General features: G+C 33.6%; 1 pseudogene; it reads left to right on the top strand.

The window, feature by feature from the left end:
- The first annotated feature begins 4266 nt into the window (after window positions 1–4266).
- LOC149570945 (amino acid permease 6-like) overlaps window positions 4267–24565 on the top strand; it is a 59091-nt pseudogene continuing 38792 nt past the window's right edge.

The following is a 24565-nucleotide window of genomic DNA, read 5'->3' as shown; positions in this document are numbered from 1 at the left end:
TCTTGTGTAAATAAAATGACATCAGCATCCTCTTTAATGGAAGAAAAGGTATCTCCTAAACCCATTTTTTTTGTAAAACCAAGGTACACCTAGAAAAGCTCATTTTCAAGATGGACATGGCAATGTTAGAGCTACCCAACTTGGCTACATTGATTGGAATACATTCCTCACCATTTACAAAAAGTTTAACAAATGATCTATAATTCTATTAGTTATGATTAGATTAGGTCTTGTATAAGAAACATTATATCCCACATCTATGCAACCTTTAGAACTCATAATGACTCTTGCATAGAACTACATGAAAAAAGAGAAGGTCATCATGAGTGTTACAGGGGAGATACTCATGGACATCTGACCTACAAATATAAAAAAGTTCTCCATCTTCCAATAGTCAATCAAAATTTGAAGATAACCAATGACCAAGCAGGAAGATGTATCAAGAGAATGAAAAATAAGCAAAAGAAACAATTCAATCTTCCTTCCTAATAGATAGAACTCTAGTAGGCTATAGAGTCGGCAAAGTGGACATGACTTGGGGATATAAGAAAGATGATATTAGGTACATGATTATCCTTTTGAGTAGGGTTATGGGGCTACCAATAGTAGGACATCTTCAAACATGGATGGTCCATTTTATTGATACCATTAGGATGAAAAAATTACTAATATAATGAGCTACGATCCTTAGCAATAATCTACATGAGCTAGTCATAGTCATGAAAGCTGATCCAAGATTCTATATAACATCATACATGGTGTACTTACTGGTGGCAAGGAATACAGACTATCCATGAATTTACAACAAGGGAAGCATGCAAGATTCTAATGCTTGGCCCTATGTTGTCTACCTTCAATTGGTAAAGAAGAAACTCTTAAAGTAGAGTGTGGAATATAGGGTGGTGAATGATAGTTTCATCTTTACAATCATTAAGATTATTGAAGGTGATTACACAAAAAGGATGTCATTAGAAGCAACATATAGGATCATAGAGATCATTGCATACTACATCAAATTTAAAACATTCACCTACCTAAGGGTAGTTGGTACATTGGAGAACCCAAAGAATCTCCCAAGATATCCATCATATAGTCTCATTTTGTTGGAGATTGCCTGAAAACTCACATCTGCATATAACAAAGTGAAAAACCTGATGAGAACCATTTACAACCAATTCTATGCCATTTTTAAATCAATTTCATGCACTTGCATATTTTCTTTCCTATTCCATTTGCATCCCATTTTCCTATTTTATGTTGCATATGATTTGATATATATAAGTAGTATTTATTATAGTTTTGGGATTAAAATATGGAAATTTTATTATTGATTTCTTTTTACTAATCTTTATTATTGAAGCATGTTGAATAATGGGTGTAGATGTTCCTGTTACCTATTTCACACTTTCTTCCTATTGCATGTTGAATAAATAATACTCTCTACCACTCACTTTCTACCCAATCATTGGGGGATGTCTTTTTTGGAGATACGATGCAATATGGAACCTTCTTAATATGTTCCACCAAGCTATACAATTTCCTAGGAGATATTTTTATAATAGAATGACTTCTCACATGATATGTGACGTTGATATTCTTTTATGGACTAGACAAAATTGTGATCCTGTCCACCTCAGATTTGTGCTGCAAGATCTCATACATCAAGAAGGCAATAAGGAGGATAATGTATGAGTGAGCAACAAAGAGCCTCATCAAATATTAGTCCATATTTCTGTTAATAGTGAAAGTCTCATGTGGAAATCAAACTCCTTAATAAGAATATTTCAAACTATTTCAAAACCATTTTGTTTTCAAATCATTTCAAAATGATGGATGAAGACAAATACAATTTTTTGGAATGATCAAAATAAGCTACCTATTCTTGGTACATAGCCAATTTCTGTTGTATTATTACGTTGCCCATTATTTGTGTGGTGTAGATTACCAAAATGACTATATAAATGTAATTGCTGCACATATATAAGGAATGCAAGATATAGGAAAATGATGGATAGATATATTTTTTTTAGAAAAAATATTTGTAAAGCTGAACCTTCATTCTAAAATATAAATTTTATATCTACATGATCACAAAGTTGTAAAACCAAATCTTTTCTTCATCACCAAGAAACTGAGGAGGAAGGTCCCACTACTCGAAATGCTGGCGATTTATGTAATTAAGTTTGGTGTGTTTATTTTATGTATTATTTAGGAACTTGATGTTGTTAATATAGATGTTCATATTTGTATATGTTTAGTAATGTTCAGATTAGTTGATTTAGAGTTGAGTTTATTATTTCTATGATGATTTATGTTATTGTTATTTCTTTTATAAATTATTATTTTTCTTATTTTATGTATTAATATTTATTTTTTCTGATGTTCCTGTCACTAGAAAGTGATAGTTCCTATCACTATGATTTTTTTGGTTTTTCATAGATTCATTTTTGCATGTTATAGCTACATTTATAATCCCTCATCTTGCAACCAACATCCCTTGATGGTATATTGCTTAGACATATTTCACAAGCTTACACTCTTAGATTGACATGTATAGACTAGCTGAATTCCATCATAAATCATTAATTCTTTCATATTATTTGCCCCAGTGTTGGCATATCAAAAACAACACAAAAAGACATGGGTCTGGCCCATGATAATTGGTGTTTTTGAAGTCAAGAAAAGGAAAGATATTGCCACACTTGATTCTGAGTGGGATTGATATCCCCTAGAAGATTAAAACTCCCCTTGCCACTACTTTGACATCATAGGGATGGTGCAACATCTGGCAGGGAAGCAATTTGTACATGAACATGTGTTAGAAGATCATTGGATAAATGCAATAGATGAATATGATATCTGTATAAGGAATCATTTTAGGATGGCTCTATATTTGGTGGAGAAGATGCTCAAAATGAAGATCACATTAAAAGATGTTGAGAAATAAATAGAAGAAATGTTGGAACCTCTATACAATAGGGACAAGATTTATGAAAAGTCTATACTGAATGTGGAGATTAGAAGTGATGAAAACACAAATATCAATAATAGAGACAAACACATAATTTAATTAATAAAAGACTAGATCAAGAAACCTTTCAAACTTGATCCAATTCCTCAAGCTATTCCTCTTCAAGCCACAAAAAACCTGATGAAGGATAAAGGTGCAAAAGTTACAGTACCAACCTTCCCTACGGAATCCCCAATAAGGCCAAAAAAGGTATATCAACATGAGAGGGAGGTTGAGTACTTTAGGATGGATAAGGGAAAGAATAAAAGGAAGAGAGTATCTACCAAGGAATAAGAGCCACTAGATCATACTACAACTCAAGATCTTGGATAAGAGCCCAGCCAAGAACCATAAGAGCCCCAATATGAAGAATCGGTTGAGGAAGAATACGTGTAGGATGAACATGTAGAAGAAGGGAAAATTGAAGAATAGAGGGTGCCTCTAGTAGTTGCATTAGAGGAAGAATACTCCCCCATATCTCAAAAAAGAGAAAGGATTCAATCGAATATGGTGAGGACACAAAGGAGAAGCCTAAAGAAAAAGAGCACTCTGCCCACATAGGTCCCAAAAATAATCCTAGAAGCTAAAGAGGAAGAGGGTGACCAAATTGAATATGTACACTTGAGTCAAAGGACTCACTCAACAGAAACAACAAAAGGAGAATGGAGAAGAAGTTCAACCTTGACTCTTCCATCTACTCAAAAGGAGCCTATTCACATTTCAACATTAGAAGATGAACAACAATAATGGATAGATGATATGGAGGGACAAGAAATGGATGTCTTTAATCTCTCCATTTTTGACCTCATTCCAATAGGTACTGAGATTATGGAAGAAAAGATAAGAGATACCCCTAGGATAAAATCCTTAGGAGAGGGCTGGAGTCAAATGTTGCATCTACCTCAAAGACCTTTGGGTATACCACCACCACCATCTCAAGATTCACTATTCTTAAACAAAGGCTCAATAACTTTGCTTCCTCTTGCTACAAAAATGAAAGAAGAAGTAGTAGAGGAAGTAGAGCCCCAACAATTGCAAGCTGATGAAGTATTAGAGGAGGGGAAAATACCTAAATAGCCTTAACAAACTCCTCATGATACAAAAGCTAGGACCTTAGTAAAAGTGGATACAAGGACTCCAATTATTGATCTTTCTCAAAGGGAGAAGACTCCAAAGAGGACTGATAAGGGGAAGGGCCTTGCAGTAGAAACTATCTCTTCAATCAAGTATATGTCTCCAATGGGCACCACACTGGCATGGCTGAAGAGGGAGGTTATGTTTCAAAAAAAGAAGAAGCTAGATTTAACTATTGATGAGGGAATGAGAGAGATGATTAAATCCATCATGAAGCCTAAGCCACCTATGGGTGATGCATGAGCATTGGCCTTCATAATGAAGAACCAAGATTAAGACTTGCTTGCACATATGGCTATTCCTCCTCCACATGCTGACACCGAGGAATTGACTCCTAAGGATTACTAGATCAAGGAGGTCATGTTGGGAAGGCCCACAATAGATACCACAAAAGTGATGATCACTATGTGCATGAAAAAGGTGTTCAAAAAAATGGAATAAGATAAGTCTAAGCTACTAATGATACATAAACAAATTGAGCTTTTGATAGGCTATTTGCATGGAGTTGTGGTCCCATCAGACCTAGATAATCTAGAGATCACTCTTGCTACAACACTAGAGAGAAAAGAAAAGAAAACTGTATCACTAGATTCATTTTGGAAGAATGTCAGCAATGACATGAAAATTTTGAGGAGAAAGGTGTTCAAATAATACAAGAGAACTTGAACTTTTTACACCATATTTAGTCAAGTGCATATAAGTTGGTGTCAATAGTGGACCAAGATTTGGATTGATAGATGAGGAACATACCTAGGAAAATAAACTTCAGGTGCTTCAATCAATAAAAGGTCAAAGGTATCGTATACTCATGGAAGTGTTCACTACTGTGGATCTTGATAAACTCGATGATTGGATTGAAAAAATATCTACCAGCAATAAAGTCATAAAATGACTACATGGAGATATTGAAAAGATAAGGGACCAAACTCAATAGCAAAATTTGGAAGTAGAAAGGCATTGTAACACTACTTGCCTTGAGATTTTTGAACATGAGTCAAAGACCAAGCTCAACATAGTGCAATTAGTGGTAAAAAAAAAATCTAAGGAACTTTCAAAGATGCTTCATCAGATGAAGATATCATGCAAGCATTCAAGACTGAAGAGGTATTGTTGGAGGTGGACACCAAACTTGAGGATTTTGTTGCAACCCAAATTGAGGTCAAAAATTATTGTTAATTGGTAAAGAATAAGTATGGAGCTTTAGATTTGTCAAAAGTTTCTCAAGTAATGGAAATAATAGAGAAATTCAAAAGCAAACATCCAAATATCATTTTGGTATAAAGGGAAAGAAAATCCAAATGCTGGAAATTCAATTTTGACACTTGGGAAAATATTTCATCTTTGGAACCTGTAATCAAGGTCTGAAATTGAAAAGGTGTACCATTCATAGAGGTGCACAGGTGCACAATACTCAGAGGTGCACCAGCAATATTGAAGAAGTAGTAGTATGTTGACAGTTAACTGCCAGTTGTTATTTTAAGAGCATTCAATGCACCAGAAATGGATTTTGATAGTAGTTCAACTCCTAGAAACATTTGAAGAAGGTCAAGGTTCTATTTTTAGACTTTAAGTGACTCTCAGATCCTCTTGCAACTTCCTTCTTCTTATCTACTTCTTCTTTCATTGCTTTAAGTCATGTAAAGGCTTATGCACCATTTAATTGATATAAAACAAGGGTGGAGATCTACTTAGTACCATTTAGAGAGTCAAATTGTATACAATTAGATTTATTTTATTAGTTTTTAGCATGAGTTTCATTTTAAGAACTCTCTCTCTAGCACAATGGTAGGAGATGTTTTCTTATAAATACATGGATGTAATATGTACTCTAGGTTATTGTTTTGATGCAATAATATATGCTATTGGTGCTCTCATTTTGAGTGTAGTTATCCTTGCTAGAGTGTGTTATTTTTGTGAATGCAAGTTCATGAATAATAATGGAGTCAATGGTTTTATTGTATTTTTATGATTTTCCAATGTTTTAGTTCTAGTTTTTTCCTTGTGTTAATGAATTTTGCTGACGTACCAAGTTGGAGAAAAGATCACCTACTATTCCTTCATAGCTTATTTTCTCCCATGAGTGCACTTTTCGTGGCTTTGTGATTTTCTGAGAAGTGAAACATCTTTCAATTATTATTGAGTTCCCATCAATGATTGCATAATTGGAATTGAGGAAGCATTTCTCCTATTTTAATTGGTTCCTACCTAATCTTTTCAATGATTTAACTCATAGACATGTTGTTATCATTGTTTATGTCTATTAGAAATTTCCCTTTCAAGTTATTTTCTTTAATCTCTAGTTACCTTGTCTTTTTAATTTTATTTTCTAATACTTGGTTGAAATAGAAATTCATATACTTGCATATATAAATTACATTCATCGTAAAACAAAAAATACTAAAAATATATCTCTTTTGTGGTTACTTTTCAAAATAGTGGATTAAACATCTTATCGAAAATTGGTAAAACTAGAAAAGGTCTCCTTGTGAACATTAAAAATTATCTTCAATTAAGAAGATTCTAGTAGGTTGTAAGATCACCTAGAACCTTGAAGTTGATCCTAGATTATCTTTTCAAGAGAGGAGTTTGAAAGGATTCCTTTCGTTAAGAATTATGCAAAACAATAGCTCAATAGGAACAAAGGAGACAAGAATATCAAAATCAACAATTACCAATGACATCTTTGATGGCTCTAAGAGAAAGGGATATCGACAAAGAAATTGAAACAATGTTAGAAGACCCTAGACTTTCCTTAGAGGTAAAGGATGAGAGAATGGAAAAGAAAATTAATGAAATGATTGACATGACAACATACTTACTTGAAAAAAATGGATCATCAAGCAACCCAAAATCATCATCACTATCACAACAAAATGAACACAGTGCATTTAATGGTAACCATGAAGGAGAAAGAACTATCCAACACATGAAAACCACTAGACCTATACAACATTTTAAACGTTTACTTTTTATATCAACATTTCAAATCACACTCAATTATTTGTTGTGAACATAAAATGTAGGCACCTTGTGCACTGTGAGTACTCACATAATCATAGTTGCCATAGGATTCAGAGTCCTATTGATTTCATGGGCTAAAACTCAACTAGGATGGTTGGTTGGACCCCTAGTTCTCATTTCTTTCTCCTTTGTCTCTTTTTACACCTCTAACTTACTCAAAGATTGTTATAGATCTCCTAGTCTAGTCAAAGAAAAACAAAATTAAACTTATGTGTATGTAGTCAAAGCCAAGTTAGGTGCTTGAACAAAGTGTCTTGATAAAAAAATTAATTTTCTTAGGTGATTCATTTGAAATCATACTATGCTAATATAACTTCAGATAAACTATATAAACAAGCCAAAACTTAGAAATTTTTTTTTAAGACTAAATATAATGCACTAAAAAACACACTAACCATTTGAATGTTATTTAGACAAAATCTTAGGAAGCAGAAAAATATGGCTATGTGTATTGACATAGTATACAAATCTATATGGAACTTCTATTAGCTATATAATCATGACAACTATCAGCATGATGCAAGACTTTATTTTAAATCTTCAAATAAAATATATTAGTATGAGATGTTTTTTTAGATTGATCTATATATGTAAAAATATTTCTCTATTGGGAGCACTTGTAAACAAGAAAACATTAGTTGTACATGTATATCAAGATTCAAATAAACTGAAATACAAGTAATCTAATCAAGTTTTAGAACCAATGTGGCCAATGAAAGGATCTCATGCCACCTCAGAGAAGATCAACAAGGGAACCCAAATGAGACCTTGTTGGTGTACTCAAGATTGAGGGATGTGGATGTGTTATCCTCAAACACAACTATTGAATACCAAGATAATAAATGATAAATAAAATTAAGCTAAGATAAATGAAGAACACTTTCAAGCAATGTCTATGGAATCAACCACGCTTAAGAGAGAATTCAAGGATATGGAAGTGGATGCAAATAATAAAACTAACAATGAAAATATAGAATGAGAATGAAAGATCTAAGATTAAAATGCAAACAACTACCAAAGATTAGCTCTAAGCATAAAATCTCTAAGAACCTCTAGAACTAAGCTAGCATGATAAAAATGCAATGGAGAAGATGAGAAACTCTTAAGACAAGGGTTCTATTTATATGTTTGAGGGAGACCTTGATGAGGTGGCATCTATGTGGCATCCACATAGGTGCAACAAGGGAGACACATGGGCTAAAGGACAAGCCATACAAAAGTCAAAAGGAGCCTCTATGATTTGAGTGGCTCAAGATATTCTCACATGTGTGAGCAACCTTTGAGAAACGAGTGGGGGACAAGGATGTAAGGGTCCCTTTTGAATAATTTAATGAAAGAGGGGCTCCCAGGGATTGAGTTTCTCAAACATGTATGAGCAGACACTTAGGGTTAAAAAAAGTGTTTAAGAGGAAGCTTAGGATTAATAAAAAACTAGTACATTTGACCCCATTTTTAGACCAAAATTTTTGACCATCTAATAAAATGGGGTCATATTGGTCAGAATATGCAAGGAAACATATTTTTTTTAAATACATGCCCATGTTCATCAAAATTTTGACCAACACGGGCTTCATTATATCAAAATAAAAACATGCATGTGGCTTCATTTTGTTAAAATTAAAAAAGTTCTTTTTGGCACCCTAACTTCATTGTTATGCCACTTATTTTCTACACTACAAGTGACTAAGTCTTCAATTTGGCTTGCGTTGGTGGAGGAAAAGTAAATAAACTCAGATTTATGTCTTACACGGTAAGGTCAACTTTTTTATTTTTTATTTTCTTTTATCCCTTCCTGTAAATTCACTCTGGATGTGTGCTTTGTTTTGTTTTATTGTTTTTGGCACACTCTAAATATTGGATTGGGGGTTAACACTCAAATTTTGCATTTGTTCACTTCTTCTATGATTTAAAAAGCCCTCATATGTTAACCACTTGAGCTCATCCAACGAGTCCCCATGCACCAAGTGAAATAAAGCCTACACATGGTCTTTGATGAAGAAAGCTTCTTATTACATGATATATCTATCAATGCTAGAACCCTTGTTTTGTGTTCCATACAATTTTAACTATCCTTTCTATGCATTTAGTTCTTTTCTCTTGGCATTTATGAAAAACTTAATATTTCTACTATATTTTATATCCATGTTGCCATGAATACAAATTTTTTACAACCTAAAAGTAGAATGGTAGCCATTCAACACAACATATCATTCTATTAAAATTGGATACACATAGTTTCTATTCACCATTAATAGTATGGAAGCATATTTGATCCTTCCCTACATTTTTCCTTACATGTATTTCAGTTCATTTGTCCAAACCCTAAATTTTTCCTTACATGTATTCCAATTCATTTATCTAATCTATCTGTTGTGGGCTATCTATTGTGGGCCATTATAAATCTCTGATATTCCTTCCTCATAATCTTCAAGTCTAAAATCAAATGGATCAGAAAATATATTAGAATGTGTATTTGGCATATCATTTAGATTCAATGGATTATCTCCTCCAATGTTGATATTAATTCCCAAGAAAATCTCAAAGTTATGTGGGATTAAATGAAAGGCAGTAGGATCTCAATCATCCATAAAAAGCTTATATATCAAACACAACCACTCATTAATATCAAACACAACCACTCATTAATATCACATACTAAAGAAGAAAGAAATTTGGAAAAATAAATTAACTTTCACTATTTAATACTTTTAATATAGGAATCAAATTTTAGTGTGTGATGTTTAAGAAATTTGATCAAACACAAACAAATTGATTGACATACATGTTTTAAAATAAAAATAAATAAAAATTTCATAAGAATTCAAACCGGCTGCCAAGGAGCCAATGTAATCTTATTATAGGATATTTTCATTTTGATGCAAACATAAACATTCACACATTCCCTTCTCCCTAATCAAAAGTTACAACTCTCTCTCAATCTTTGTTATGTGGCTTTCCATATAAATTTATGGAAAAAATTTAGCATAAAATCATCAACTTCTCTTTCAATATTTTTGTGGCCTTGGGACTCATTTGGTGCCTTAATGTGCATCCCAATCTAATTAGCTAAAATGTATGGAACTTCATGAATTCTATGCTATTTTTGTTTTTTTTAATGGAGGGTTTAGACAAGTTTCAAGGTGTTGGTGGAACAAGCCTTGGTAAAAGGTGGTTTTCTCTTTATAATTGAATTCTAAATAAACAACATCTAAATTTGTCTTGACTAGAAATACATTTAGCATACCTATGTGTGGAGATGGTGTCATGTTAGGTGTTCATTTGTTAAAAATGTTAGGTGCTATGGAAATAAACCTTCATTGAGTTTAATGTGATTTCAATAAAAAAGACAAATTAAAAGCTTAAGGGACTTCAAAAATAGTGATTTTACATGATTAGTTTTCATAATTGGTGTGCAATTATTCTTTGCATATGCACAAATTTAATCAACATCTTGTACTCCAAATCTACATGGAGCTATAATAAAACATTTACAATTCTATCAATGTGATTCCAAATAATGCCATTCAATTGATTCTAGAAGTCTAACACCTAGGATTCAACCCGACACTAGCCTTGGGAAAGTTCCTAAGTCTGAGAAATCTTTTTACTTGCCTTACTCATATTTAGTTTCAAAAAAAGTCTTCAAGTCTTGGAAATGGCCATCTCTTGTAGAGGGATTTTGCCGAGACTCAGCTACTTAGGAGAAATGTAGCTCCACAAAACCATGACATTTTCCACCTACATTGGGGATGTTACTAGTTTTCTTTCTATATGGCACATTCCATTACATGCTAATTGCAACATTTAACTTTAGAAAGCTCGTTTGGGGCACTCATAGAGATGTTATATTACAGATTTTTCCTTGCAAATTTTGATTCACCTTAATTTCTACATCAACACCACCACCCTCTAATACTCTATAGCATCCCACCACAGCCTCCAAATTTAGGCCTCAGGCCCCCTAGTTCCCACATCCCCTCATTAAGAAACTCCATGAAACTATGTAAACTTTTTAATGAAATCACTATTTTTTATACAAATGATTTAATTTTTTGGTTTATTTATTTTTTGGGGGATTAAAATCACTGTATTATAATGAATATCTAAACAGTTCCATTTATATAAAATTTGAACCATTAGATAATGTTATGTGATCCTAGCATATGTTGTATGGTTATAGTAGTGTGGAAGAGAATTAGGAGGTAGTAAAAGGAGAAAGGGGCTATTGGAAAGAGAGTGAAACCAGAAATTGAAGTGTAGAATAAATGGTCAGTCCTTTTCAAATAGTCAAAAACATCAGGAGGTTGAAATAATTTCCAAGTGTTTTCTCTAAACTTTCCTGTTTTAATTTGATTGTGCACCTCTAGGGTTGATCATTTTAATTTTTTGAGTTTTTGCAATGATAAGTTTCTTGGGTTGAGTGCCTATAATGGACTATGTTGTCAATGATTGGATGATACATAAAGTTACTTTTTGTTGTCATTGTTTGCATTGTATATTAAGGAAATGCTATTGTGTTTGGAGGCTGCGAGATTGGCTACCCTTCATTAGGTACCCAATCCTCATGTATGCCAACATATGTCCCTCCTATCTAAAGTTAAACAAGATTAGTATTATGTTTCTTTCACTTGGTACAAATTATCTATTGGATGAATGACATAGTGTTTTTTAAAGTAAGTCAATTAAGGATGAAAATATACCTAAGTTCATTTTTCATGCATATGAAGGCTATAATAAATTTCTATTTATGTATTTTGTTTTCTATGCAGCACATTTGTATATCTTATATTTGTTACATTGGTCATGTTTTACTCAGTATCTATTCTCTCAGTTATTTTTTATTATTTTGCCTTTTGTTGTTGTCAAAAGCTCAGTAAATTCTTGAATGGTTTTGTAATTCAAAGTTGTGTGGTTTTGTAGTTGATGAGGATTTTTATGCTATTCTACAGAGCTGGGTTTCAAAAAAGTTCATCAGCGGATGGTAAGAAGTCATTTTTTCCATTTGTTACATTGCACTTTGAAACCTATTGATCTATAGACCATTTCATTTGTTTCAAATTTTAGTTCAAATAATAAACACCAAATAAATAGAAATCAAAATAGACACATTCCATTGAACACTATATTAAAATAGATCATGATACCAAGCAAGCTCATTTCTTCCATACTCTCATGGAGGGTTGCTTGTGTTCTTGTAGGTGATCATGAAGTGTTGGGCTAATCTTTGGCTCCTATAGTGTGTAGATGAGAACTGCATCAAGGAGTTCATTTCAAGCAATAGCTCATCTAGCTGAATAGAACTTATAAATAGATGTTAACATATATGTATATTGATGAAACTACACCTACCCAAACACATTTATATTGCAAGTACAAAGCACATAACATATAAAAATTGTTAGAAGTTGTAATCTTTCCTTGGTGTGTTTATAAACCAAGGTTAGACTTCCTTTCTTTATTGTTGTAATATATTAGGATATAAGCCAAGGTATCCTAATATATTTCTTTTTTGTCCTTTTTCCACTACATCTTATTTTGTCATCTAGTGGAATATGTGAGGACAAATATATATTGTAATTTCTAATTTTAGATTATTCCTCCTTAAGAGGAATCTCACACTTGGCCTCACACACTTATGAATGGTGGCATTCATAGACATGGGAGTTACATTCTAACTCCTCTCTCTCATCTCTATTTAAGAGATGACCCTCTTCTCTCATTTAAAAATGAGATTTCTTCCTCTTCTCAAATATTGTATGAGCCATTGCTCTCTCTCTCTCTCTCTCTCTCTCTCTCTCTCTCTCTCGCTCTCTCTCTTCCTTCTTAGGCTTTTCATGCCTCATTCATAATGTCACAAGGGGTTTTCTTTGCTTTCCCCTTTCCAAATATCTTGTCTCATGGTGTTGGAGCTTGAAGCTTTCTCTCTCCTATTTTATGGTAATATCTTTTCATGCATTTACTCACTTAGATTCTTTCCTGGTATTGCTTATTTATAGTTTTCTTTTTCCATTTCTAACATGGTATCAGAGCAGTTTAATCTTTTTTTTGAGTGTTTGCATGAAGGTATGATTCGAAGGAGACTCTTGAGAGAGATTTCACTAATTTCTTCTTTAATCTTCTTAAGATGGAAGAAATTGAATTTTTTTTTAGATTTGGATGGTTTACCCCCAAACTTGATTAACTTTTGTGTGCTCTAATTTGTGCAGGTTACTTCTTATTTTCTATTAGTTTTCATCTAACTCCTTTGGAAGGCTTTCCGCCAAAGCGTTCACAGTTTGTTTTCTAAATTTTTTTTTGCTTAAGAAATGGCTCTCTGACTATATATCGTGCTTTTATGAATTTTGTTTTTTTTCCCATGAACTCCTCATCTGGATGATGGTTTTATCTATTTGGCGGAAGCACTAAGCTCGCTTGTGCATTATTTGGCGGAGGTATCTTTGTACGATTTTTAATTGCTTAATCATTACTTTTATTTCTGCATGCCTTGCATGCACTGTGTTTTGTATCATTTCTCTTGGAATCGACATTTCAGCCTTTTTCCTCATTGAACTCCTCCGGATTGAGTTTTTGACCTGTATTTCTATTGAAACCGTAGAGGTAGGATTCAGGGCCAGTTTCCTGAACGAAACCCTTTGGATCGGGTTTCCTGTCTGAATCTTCATTTTTAATACTCCTGTTCTGGTTTCTGGGTTGGATCTCTACTGAAACCCTTGGGTTTGGGTCAGGGTTCTTGGACTAATGCTTTGCTTTCTTCAAGCCTCGCGGCTATGTTAGCCAGTGCTTTAAGCTCATCGCTAGGCTTCTCTTGCACAAAAATTGGATCACAAAATTGTTATCTGGCATGCACATTTTTACCGAATTGGTCTCAGTGCCTTTTGCTTAGCAAAATAGTTGTTTTAAAACAAGTCTCAGGCTCTATTGTTATACTCAAGAAGGCTCATGGAATAGCGGCCGTGAGATGGTTTGGAAACTGTTGGTTGATATGCACTTTCTTTTCACTCCCAATGAATCTTCAGAACCAAGTTTCTATTTTTTTCTGCTGGAGACTAAAGAACCTTGGATGACATTTCTTAGGCGTGTTCCTTTTGTACTTTTGTAGCTTTTTGTTACGGTTAATATGTCTCAAAGATTACAAAATATTTTTGATCGATAAAGATCAAAAATTTCACCACGGTATAGGTACACTTTCACACTCAGAGGAAATTTAGAATTGCTTAAGCTTTTTTGTACCAAAATCGTTGCAGTATGGCCTAGACACTAATTGGATGGCTGACTGACCAGAAGAACATACACATTGATCTGCTGCAGCAGCATCGTCACAATAACCCTGCAACCGTTCAAGCTTTTCATTTGCATTATGAGGAACGAAAATAATGAAATCAATCCAGAACCGTTCAGCTGCCAAAATCTTTGCAATAAAAACCTTGAAATAGAAAGGAAAACATTAAGGTCATTTCGCAGTAGAGGTTTTAGAATAAAAATCCTCTAAAATGAAAAACAAAGAAAAGTAGAGCTCTTTATTCATGGAAGTCTGCACTGCCACTCGAAAGATTCTGTCAAAAAAATCTCAACTCGACTTTAAGCTCGTGCACGATCCCAAGCTCGCATTGCAGAGATACAGAGAATATTTATATGATGGTCTGATTCTCTCTGTCCCTCCATTGACAAGCTGGGAGGTGCCCTCGATATGCTTGCGGTTTTGAATTTTGTGGATTCGGGTGCATTATCCTGCCATCATCTTTATCATCTGGATCGTGTTTTGCAACTCTTCACATTTCTGTCATCTTTGTCATCTTTATCCTACATGCACTTTGCTATGGAAGGCACAGAGGAATCCTTAGATCTTCTCATTGCCTCATTAGGAAGGGGAAGCCTTTAACTGGTGATTTTTGACCATTAATCCTCTATAGAGTAGTTGTGTGGTGGAATTCATCTTGACCGTTAATCCTGGTGATGTGAGGGGACATGCCTTCAGGGGCCATGAAGGCGCCCAATTCGACCCTGTTGGTGAAGGCGCCCCTGCATATGCACATTACTTAGCAACATCTGCCCAATATCTTCTCTTTCTACCCGAGAGATCAGCTGCAACTTGGCCCCTTTGATGAGACGTCGGGACTCAATATGCGTCCCCTGCAATTCATCTCAGGGTTTCCTACTATGCTCATTTTTGCCTTCGGGAGAGGCATTGCGGTGGCAAAGGCAATTGTTGAGGCCAATGAGGGAGACAATGACAGTATTAGTTTGGGTTTCAGGGAAGTAGTGCGCCTCTAGTACTCTTCCCTTCGACTTTATCGTATTTTCCTGCAGCTTCCCACGTTGCTTGGCAATTCTCGCTCACCTTCTCTGAGTATTGACTCCCGCTTAGTGGGGAAATCATGGTAACTCTAATATACTTTCATATTCGTAGGTAATGATTAAGTAACATTACATCTCCAAGCAGAGACAGAGACAAGGGCTCGTCGTTTTACAAGTTTTTTTGAAATAGAAAACTTATTACAAGTTTTTTTTGAAATAGAAAACTTATTGCAGTCTGCTATAACTTATTCGCATCATTACTATTCTTGAAATCTTTATTTTAGTAACATTTTCTTGTCTTTTAATGCAAGATTCTTTTCTTTTTTTTGAGCTCTTGACAGAGGCATCATTTGCTTCTATCATTGCCTTTTGTCAACCTATTTTTGGCATTTTATCATTCATTGTCAGTCAGCTCAAACACAAGTGCAATATTTTACTTTAAATCTCTTACTCCTTTACGTGATTTTAAGTAACAAAGGAGAAGTTAAGGATTTTTTTTTGAGAAGTAAATATCCTCATTTATAATAATTCAGGAGGATTCTTGTTTTAATGGTGGGTCCATCCTTTATACCTTCACAAAATGAATTGAGTACTCATGTTTACCCTTAATGGAGTTTTATACCTGATATCTATATTTAGTTGATCTTCCTTAAATCATTTTACTTAATTGGATTATGAGTAATCTTACACATTTGCCTTCATTTTGATATTTTGATGTTCCCATAGTTGCACTTTTATGCTTTTATAGCATCGTTCTATGCCCAGGTTGGCACTTTATGGTATTATACCACTGATATACATGATTTATATGATTTTTTTTTTTGAGTTGCATAGGGAGCTTAATATTTTTTCAAGGTTAACTATGTAGGTCCCCTCAGTATAACTGATACATAGTTTCCTTATCTGGCCCATGGAGTATTCCTCCATCCTATATTGGTATGCACTCATTTTATATGGAGTTTCCCTCCATTTGATCTTATCTGTTCCATTTTGATAGGATAATATTTTTATGGAGTTTCCCTCCATGTTGTTCCATTTTTTCTCCTCAATGAAGAGGATGTTATTATTGGAGTTTCCCTTCCAAATTCAGATGATTTGATCCAATTTGAAGGCAATATGTTGTTAAATCCTCATAATCCATTCCTTAATATATCTTAACAAAAATCATGATAATTCTACTTTGATCAGCATGTCTCTCCTTTATGCTATTTTCATATATTAATGTGATAATGATCTACATACATTATTGCTTAGATCATGAGTCATGCATGTTCTGGAGGGACGCCCCCATTAGCTTGCAGTGGGATGATTCATTAAGTGGACTGTCTATATCCACGTGATTGATGCAAGATTGATGCAAGTATCATTAGTTTGCCTTGTCTGTGGTCATTTGTGCATTAGTATAATATACTTTTCATGAGAGCATTGATCAAGTTTTTTTTCTCAATTTGTCCTTGTTGACAATTTTCTTAGCATATAATTTATCTTGATATCAAGTTATCTCCATTTTTTTGTGGTAACATGTTTTACTCATTGTTTCTCTATGAGAATTTTATTATCCTTATTCAAAAGGATTTCTAATTTGCATATATGATGGCATTCTACTTGTGGATATTTGTCTTGTTGTTCTTTTTTTTTTAGGTGGTCCATCAAGGAACCTTCTTGGTTTTCCACATATGAAGAGGTGTCTATACTTCCACTTGATCACATTCAAAGGACTCATGCACTTCTCTTGGATCTGCAAATGTACCATATGGCTTGAAAACAATCAAATTACTTCATATTGAAGATTAAGTTGCATATTTTTGTAAATTATGGGTTTAATACCCTTTGATGTAATTACCCCAAGTAAAGATTAAAGGGGGGTGTTATAAGTTGTAATCTTTCCTTGGTGTGTTTATAAACCAAGGTTAGACTTCCTTTCTTTATTGTTGTAATATATTAGGATATAAGCCAAGGTATCCTAATATATTTCTTTTTTGTCCTTTTTCCACTGCATCTTATTTTGTCATCTAGTGGAATATGTGAGGACAAATATATATTGTAATTTCTAATTTTAGATTATTCCTCCTTAAGAGGAATCTCACACTTGGCCTCACACACTTATGAATGGTGGCATTCATAGACATGGGAGTTACATTCTAACTCCTCTCTCTCATCTCTATTTAAGAGATGACCCTCTTCTCTCATTTAACAATGAGGTTTCTTCCTCTTCTCAAATATTGTATGAGCCATTTCTCTCTCTCTCTCTCTCTCTCTCTCTCTCTCTCTCTCTCTTCCTTCTTAGGCTTTTCATGCCTCATTCATAATGTCACAAGGGGTTTTCTTTGCTTTCCCCTTTCCAAATATCTTGTCTCATGGTGTTGGAGCTTGAAGCTTTCTCTCTCCTATTTTATGGTAATATCTTTTCATGCATTTACTCACTTAGATTCTTTCCTGGTATTGCTTATTTATAGATTTCTTTTTCCATTTCTAACAAAAATCAATACAACATTACTTGCAACAAATTTGTTCATTAATTCTAGGCTTGAAAACTGAAATTAGGGAAGAGGATTAAAATGATATCCCTATTTGAGTGAATAAGCACTTCTTTGCTAGGCCTTGAGGCCAGGTACTCAGATTTGGATGATTAACTGTAGGAGATTACTTTGTTAATGTAGAGTTTGAGGGTAATCAATGGTTCTTCCTTTCATCAACCACCTTAACTTCTATGATGGTTGAACCTCTTTATTTGTGTTGGCCAAGTTATTGAGAGGAGAAATAAGCCCTCTCCCTACTATGCTTGATCTATTTCGGTCCCTCTATAGGTGTATTGTGGTCTTGTCCATTAATGAATAACTAGAAAGCATAGAATGTTTCCATTTTTCATATTCTTATTAGTGTAATTGTTGAATCTTTGAGCTAGTTTCAGACTTGTGCATGCTTGTAAAGAATTTATTTGTGCTACAATAAATAAATGTTAGGCCAATATATTTGCTTCTTTATCTTAGTTATCTTCTTTCTTAGTTTAAATCACAATTATTAGATATTTGTCCACATTGGAGTTAGTTTGGCATAGAAACCTACATATTTTATTATATATGTTCCTACACATGAATTCTCTAACAAATCAGAAAACAATCAAACAATAAATAAAAATCACTACATACCAAGGAAGTCTAAATATTTGAGTGCACTTTGGCTAGAGTTCACTACATACCTTGCATTTGTTCAGTATAAACCTCAGGTTCATATTGATGTTTGTGCTGGTCTCTATTACCAAAAATGAGATAGTAGAGAATTGCTAGTGTTATGATAGGAAAAATATGTTTTTCATTGTGATAGAATATTTCTAAGTCATCTGTGTTGTTTCTTGCTATTGTCAAGCAATCTTTATTTTCCTTGAGACCATGAACAAAATTATCTACCATTTTTCCAATTCCTGATTGGTGCAAATATACCTACTTTTATATTGGAGTTTCTTGATTGACTACTCTTCAACTTTTTCCATGTATGATGTAGATTGATATCTTAGCTACTAGTAAAAATAGTTCTAAATGACAATTTATCCATAGTTGTGATTCTCTAATATGAGTACTTTCCTTCATCTAGGAATGATTACTCAATACTAGATGTCATGCTGATGATCCTTCACTATTTGATCATGTATAATCTTGTGATGTTTATCGCTTTAAAGTTTACATGATGACTACTTTGAAGATGTCATGTTGACTATCCTTTTCAATGGTTTACCCATACAACATACAGTGTCTAATGCTGATGAAAATGAAGATGTATACAATGTTCACCATCCTTCTTGAAGGGGATCATCAAATGGAAGTAACCCTTATTCTTCCTAATCCAATTAGGGTAACCATTTTATTTTTAAGACTTCATGACATTCCACATCTTATTCTTCTACTAACATATATGTGCAGATACTTTTAATTATTATAACTCCTACTACTATTGTTGTTCAAGGACTGCCACCCCTTGATCACAAAGTACACAATTGCTTTAGTATTATTTATTTAAGTATGGGGACATCACAGACTCTACAAGCTCAAGGTAGGTAACCCACTATGATACATTGGTCAAAGCACTTCTACGATTAAATCAGAGAATAAAGTAGATAGAAATATTCATATGTTATGAAGAGGGTTGTGAAATTACAATCACAACTGGTTCCCCTTGTGACTTTTATATGTGTGGTGAAAAGGTACAATAATTAAGGATAAATTACAACACTGAGATTTTCCATAGAAGCTATGTATGGGTTGAGGGGAATGTTTCAAAGATGGATTGGTGAGTAGTCATATAATAAATAAATATTTCAAGTAGTCTTAAGCCTTTGGTTTTGTTTTGTTGACTTACAATGACATAGCCAGTAAATGGCACACACAAATTGCATCCTACTAAAAAATCCACTAGCAACACCTGTATTTCCCATTTTTATCCACAAATGATTAATATTGTTCATTATAAAATAATGCATAATAATAATATAAACATAAAAAATGTATGTGAAGAAACTTGTAACTCTTTGCTACTAATTTCAAAGAAATACCAAATTACAAGAATGAAGATGTGGCAATTTTTCCTAGCTTGTACTCATATAATTTCATCAAGAAACAAAGTATTATAGTAGAAGATGATATAGAGCAATGAGTGGAACTACAAAGTGAACTAGTTTAGAATGAGGAGGGTCAATCTAATTGAACTAAAATGTGAGGTTTTTAGAATAGAAGAAACATAATCATCTTGTGAGAGATTAAATGAACTAGCTTGAAATGTACTTATCTTTTGATCACGTGATGTAACCTTTATTCATGGAGGATGCTACCATATTAACATGGGAATTTGAACCCTAAAATCATGGTTGGGAGATTGATATTTTGAAGATGTGTTTTTGTTTTTAAAATTTTAATTGATCTTCTTTTGACCACGAAAGCAGCACACCCTTGGCTTCATTGCCATAATTAAGGGCTATCTTTTGCACCGGTCCCTTTTTTTTGGCTTCATTGTGTCTAGGATTGGATCTTGGTTTCAGAGTTGGATTCTTCCTTAAAAAGCTCAATCATTTACCTTTTGTTTTCAATTAATATTTCTCTCTAAGGATCTAACATTGAACTTTTTCTATGAAAGCCTATATCTGAACTACTTGAGCTCCTCCTTTCCTCTTGTTGGCAGTTGTAATGATTTTTATGCATCCATAAACAAAATCCACATCAACCTCTGATTGAAGACAACACAATTTATAGTTTAGAAACTATCATGTGTATGCCTATTGCTTGATGAAGATAAATAATGACTTAATTCCTTTATTTTGTCATCTCCTATGTTGCATCTTCTCAGTGTGAAAATGGAGGTTGTGATGTGTTTGACCAGGGTCAAACATGTAGATGGTAGGGTGGGAGGGAAAGTGAAGTATACTGGGAGGTATCAAGTGGTATGTGTGAAAGGGAAAGCTTGTGGAGGTGTGCTGAAGGGGAGCTAAAAGATCTTGGAGCCTGGTCATGCCAATTCCTTTTCTACATTGTCACACCAAGAAATGCAGTGTAATAGATGACATAACTAGGGAAGCATCTGTCATCATAAAGTAGGATATATGCCTTATGGATGCCTAGAAATAGTACTTCATGGAACATTGCACATGACCACATTGAAAATCAATGTCCATAACAAAATTAGGGGAAAATATTCTAGAAGCATAAGTAAAAGGACTTATGCTCATTTGGATGTAGCTTCTCATTGATCTATTGGACATTACCTATAATTTTTAAGATAATCTTTTTTTTTTATAGTTCTAAGAAAATCAAACATCATACCATCGTCTGATACTTTTCGAGGCACTTCTTAATATCTTCTAGTTTATATTCTACACAGTGATGGAATAGATGATCAATTGATGCTTCAAGGACCAAATTATTGAGTTTGCAATATGATATTATAACATTTCCACTAATCTACCGAGTTACATAAATGGAGTGTGTAGGATGCCATTGACCTTGATCTCCCAGTTGACACTTTACTGCAAAATATAGCACACTATTGGCTTATCATTTAAAATCTCTTTATTGTCACCAAAAATGTTGCACAAGTAAGGTTTGTTTGGTATACTAGCTGAAAAATACACTATATTAATGAGTAGCTTTATATAATCCTTCAAATGTTGCAATAGAAGTAGTAATATGGGGAGACTCTGTATTGCCATCCTTCTATATGCTTTTTACAAAGTTGGCTTGATGTTTCCAATTCTACACCATTTCAAATAATTTGAATGCATACAATTATGGACATAAGAGTCCCACAAAGAAAATGTATTTGGAATATTGTCTTCATAATGCCAAGAATAGGAAAAACATGAAAATATGAAGATCAAACTGTTAGGTAAGGAATTAGTTTGGCTCTAGAATAAGCTTTTTAAGCAAATGGTACTCATGTATTTATTTGATAACATTATACTTATGTTTGATAATCATGTATTCAGTTGAAAACATTGTACTCAAACTTCTTCTATTTAATAAAAGAGATATTTTCTGGTGTGGTTGGGTTTTATCCCTCAATCTCAATGGGTTTCTGGAAATGACTATTTGTCATCTAGCGATGTTGATGTATGTAACTTGATATCTTTCTATTTTGATTTGTTTAATTTTGTAACAATATTAACTAGTTCCTATTGTATTCAGATTGGTGGAGCTTCTTACTTGTCTCTATATTTGATTCGTGGCATGGGTGGTGGATACTTAGGTGGTAGTGGCTCATCCTATTATTAAACTATAAGTATAATTGTCAGACTTTCTACTGTAAAATTTTAGTCTTTGACAGTGAAGTCCAATCTTTTTTTTATGAGAGCTTACTGGGGTTTGAGTAGTAGACTACAGAGCTATCTTAGTATGATGTCTCCTTAACACATCTCTATGGCATACAGATATGTGATCATGAGGCTGCCATAGGCTGGAATAGAATCAAGCTCTGAGAGGCATACCTTATTTTTTTAAAGGAAACATTACTTTTATATGAGAAGAGGCTCTTGTATCTTGAGGTGGTTGAATGAGAATCAAAGTGCAAAAATATTATACAAGCTTCTAGTTGGTAACTTGAGAATTTGAAGAGATTCTGCTGGTAGCATTTACTATTTCATAAAATAAAGATATTAATATCTTAGGTGTGGGAAGGCATAGGATGCAAGATGAGTAGCACATTATTGTTTTCTTGTATCTAGAACTTTTTTATTTTTGTAGGAATTTTCATAGAATGACTCTTGTAGATAGAGGTTCTATGCATCATCTCCAAGTGCATATTACAAGTGCATTTTAGTATTATGGATCTTATGATGATCTACAAATGTTTGCATATTCTTTCCATTTTGGCACTTTTAATGATGGGACGTTGTTAGATCAGCAAGATATATTGAAGTTTGAACTAGTATATGGAAAATAGGAAGATTTCCTTTGTGATTGCTGCAAAGTGCTTCATTATGCCCTTGATACTGTCAAATCCTACCATTAGAAAGAATGTTGGATGGTTTTCTTGTAATTGAGATACAAACCAAGTTGGCATAATTGTTTCCATTATGAGATAATTATTGGTTTTTAGATTTGAGGGAAAGGCATGTCAGATCCTCTACTGTATTGCCCATGTTGCTATAGAACTTAAGTGGTTTAATCTAGACTGATTTTTGTTATGTTTAGACTATCATTAGTAAAATCCTTAACCCACTACTTTGAAGATAAGTTCTTTCTTTAGAAACCAAGATATCGGTTAATTTAAGGACTAAAGTGAGAAGGTAAAGGCTTCACTACACATATTTGTTTAAAGGTTAATGCAACACTCTCTATAAGGTTTCTTGTAAAGGAACTTAAGCTCCCTAGATAAAGTGAATTCCAAGAAACATAGACAAAGATGAGCTAAAAAAATAGATGGGGGATCTCTTGATGAAATTTTGATGTGTTTGATTATGAGAGTTACCCTTGATTGATCAAAATTGGTTTGTGTGATGTATGTATGGGTTTAAGATCCTTTATTTGAGTGCTCTAATCTTTCAAAAGAATAATATGTAGGAACACAACTATTTACGGAACCAATTCAATCAAGGTGGATGATTAAAGGAATTTTTGTATTGATACAGCAAAAGGTATGGCTTTGAATGAAGAACTTTTATAGCGTGCTTGATGGAGGTCATCCTTGATTGATTTAGGTTGTAGTTATTAAGGTAGTTGTGGGTTCACGTAGGATATAGGGATGATAAAGAAAACTACCATTCATGTAGATAATATGGGTTATTTCTCCCAAGATCTTAGTTTTGTTAAGATTTTGGATTGTGAATCATCCTTTTGATCTTTTTGGGTTATGGCTAAAACAAAATTTAGGAGGAATTTGTGCAACCAAAGGGTGGGTGGGGTACAAGGGGATTTTCCTGTGATGTTAAACCTAAGACATCTAAGGTGTATATGCCTACTTGGATTAGTTGTGGCTTGTGGTTGTACACTTATGATGCTATTCAATTAAGTTTCACAACTTTCATGGAATCATGTCTATATAATTGTATTTTTCAAGGAATAGTGGTGGTGGATTTGTGGAGTTGTGATGTAGGCTGGTCCAATACTAAGATTCTTCTTTTAGATTTGAGTGTTGCATTATTATATAGTTAAATCAAAGCTTATCATGGAATTTAATTGATCCCATTTGACATGAATTGTTGTGGGATGGATATATTTTATTGTTATAGCTTTCCATATGTTCTTTGTTATAGTATGGTTTAAATAGTATAACTCACTAACAAAATTTATTGGTTTCAATGGTTCCTGTAGAGTATGAGAGCAAAAGGAATCAATGAATATTTTACTTTGTCATTCATGGTTTCAATGGTTCCATAGCCATGTAGGCATAAGGTTCATTTAAAGTGATCTAGTGTTTCACTCTATCTCCAAACTCTTGAAAGTAGACTTCAGTGTAAGCTACAAAGTCCTTCCTACATTGTTAGGAACACTACCTCCTTTATGCACATATGATGAACAAGAAAATAAATTAAAGTTTAATGATTTACAAGTGTTTCTTACACAATGATTTGAAGCATCTTTTTTTAGGAGGGTTGCAGATATTGTGTTTTGAAGAGGCCTCGAT

Source organism: Cupressus sempervirens, chromosome 2 (assembly GCF_028749045.1).
Source record: "Cupressus sempervirens isolate cs-2001-9-10 chromosome 2, ASM2874904v1, whole genome shotgun sequence".
In the NCBI taxonomy this organism is placed as follows: Eukaryota; Viridiplantae; Streptophyta; class Pinopsida; order Cupressales; family Cupressaceae; genus Cupressus; species Cupressus sempervirens.
Note: the sequence above shows the minus strand (reverse complement) of the source record. Positions and strands in the feature narration are given on the sequence as shown.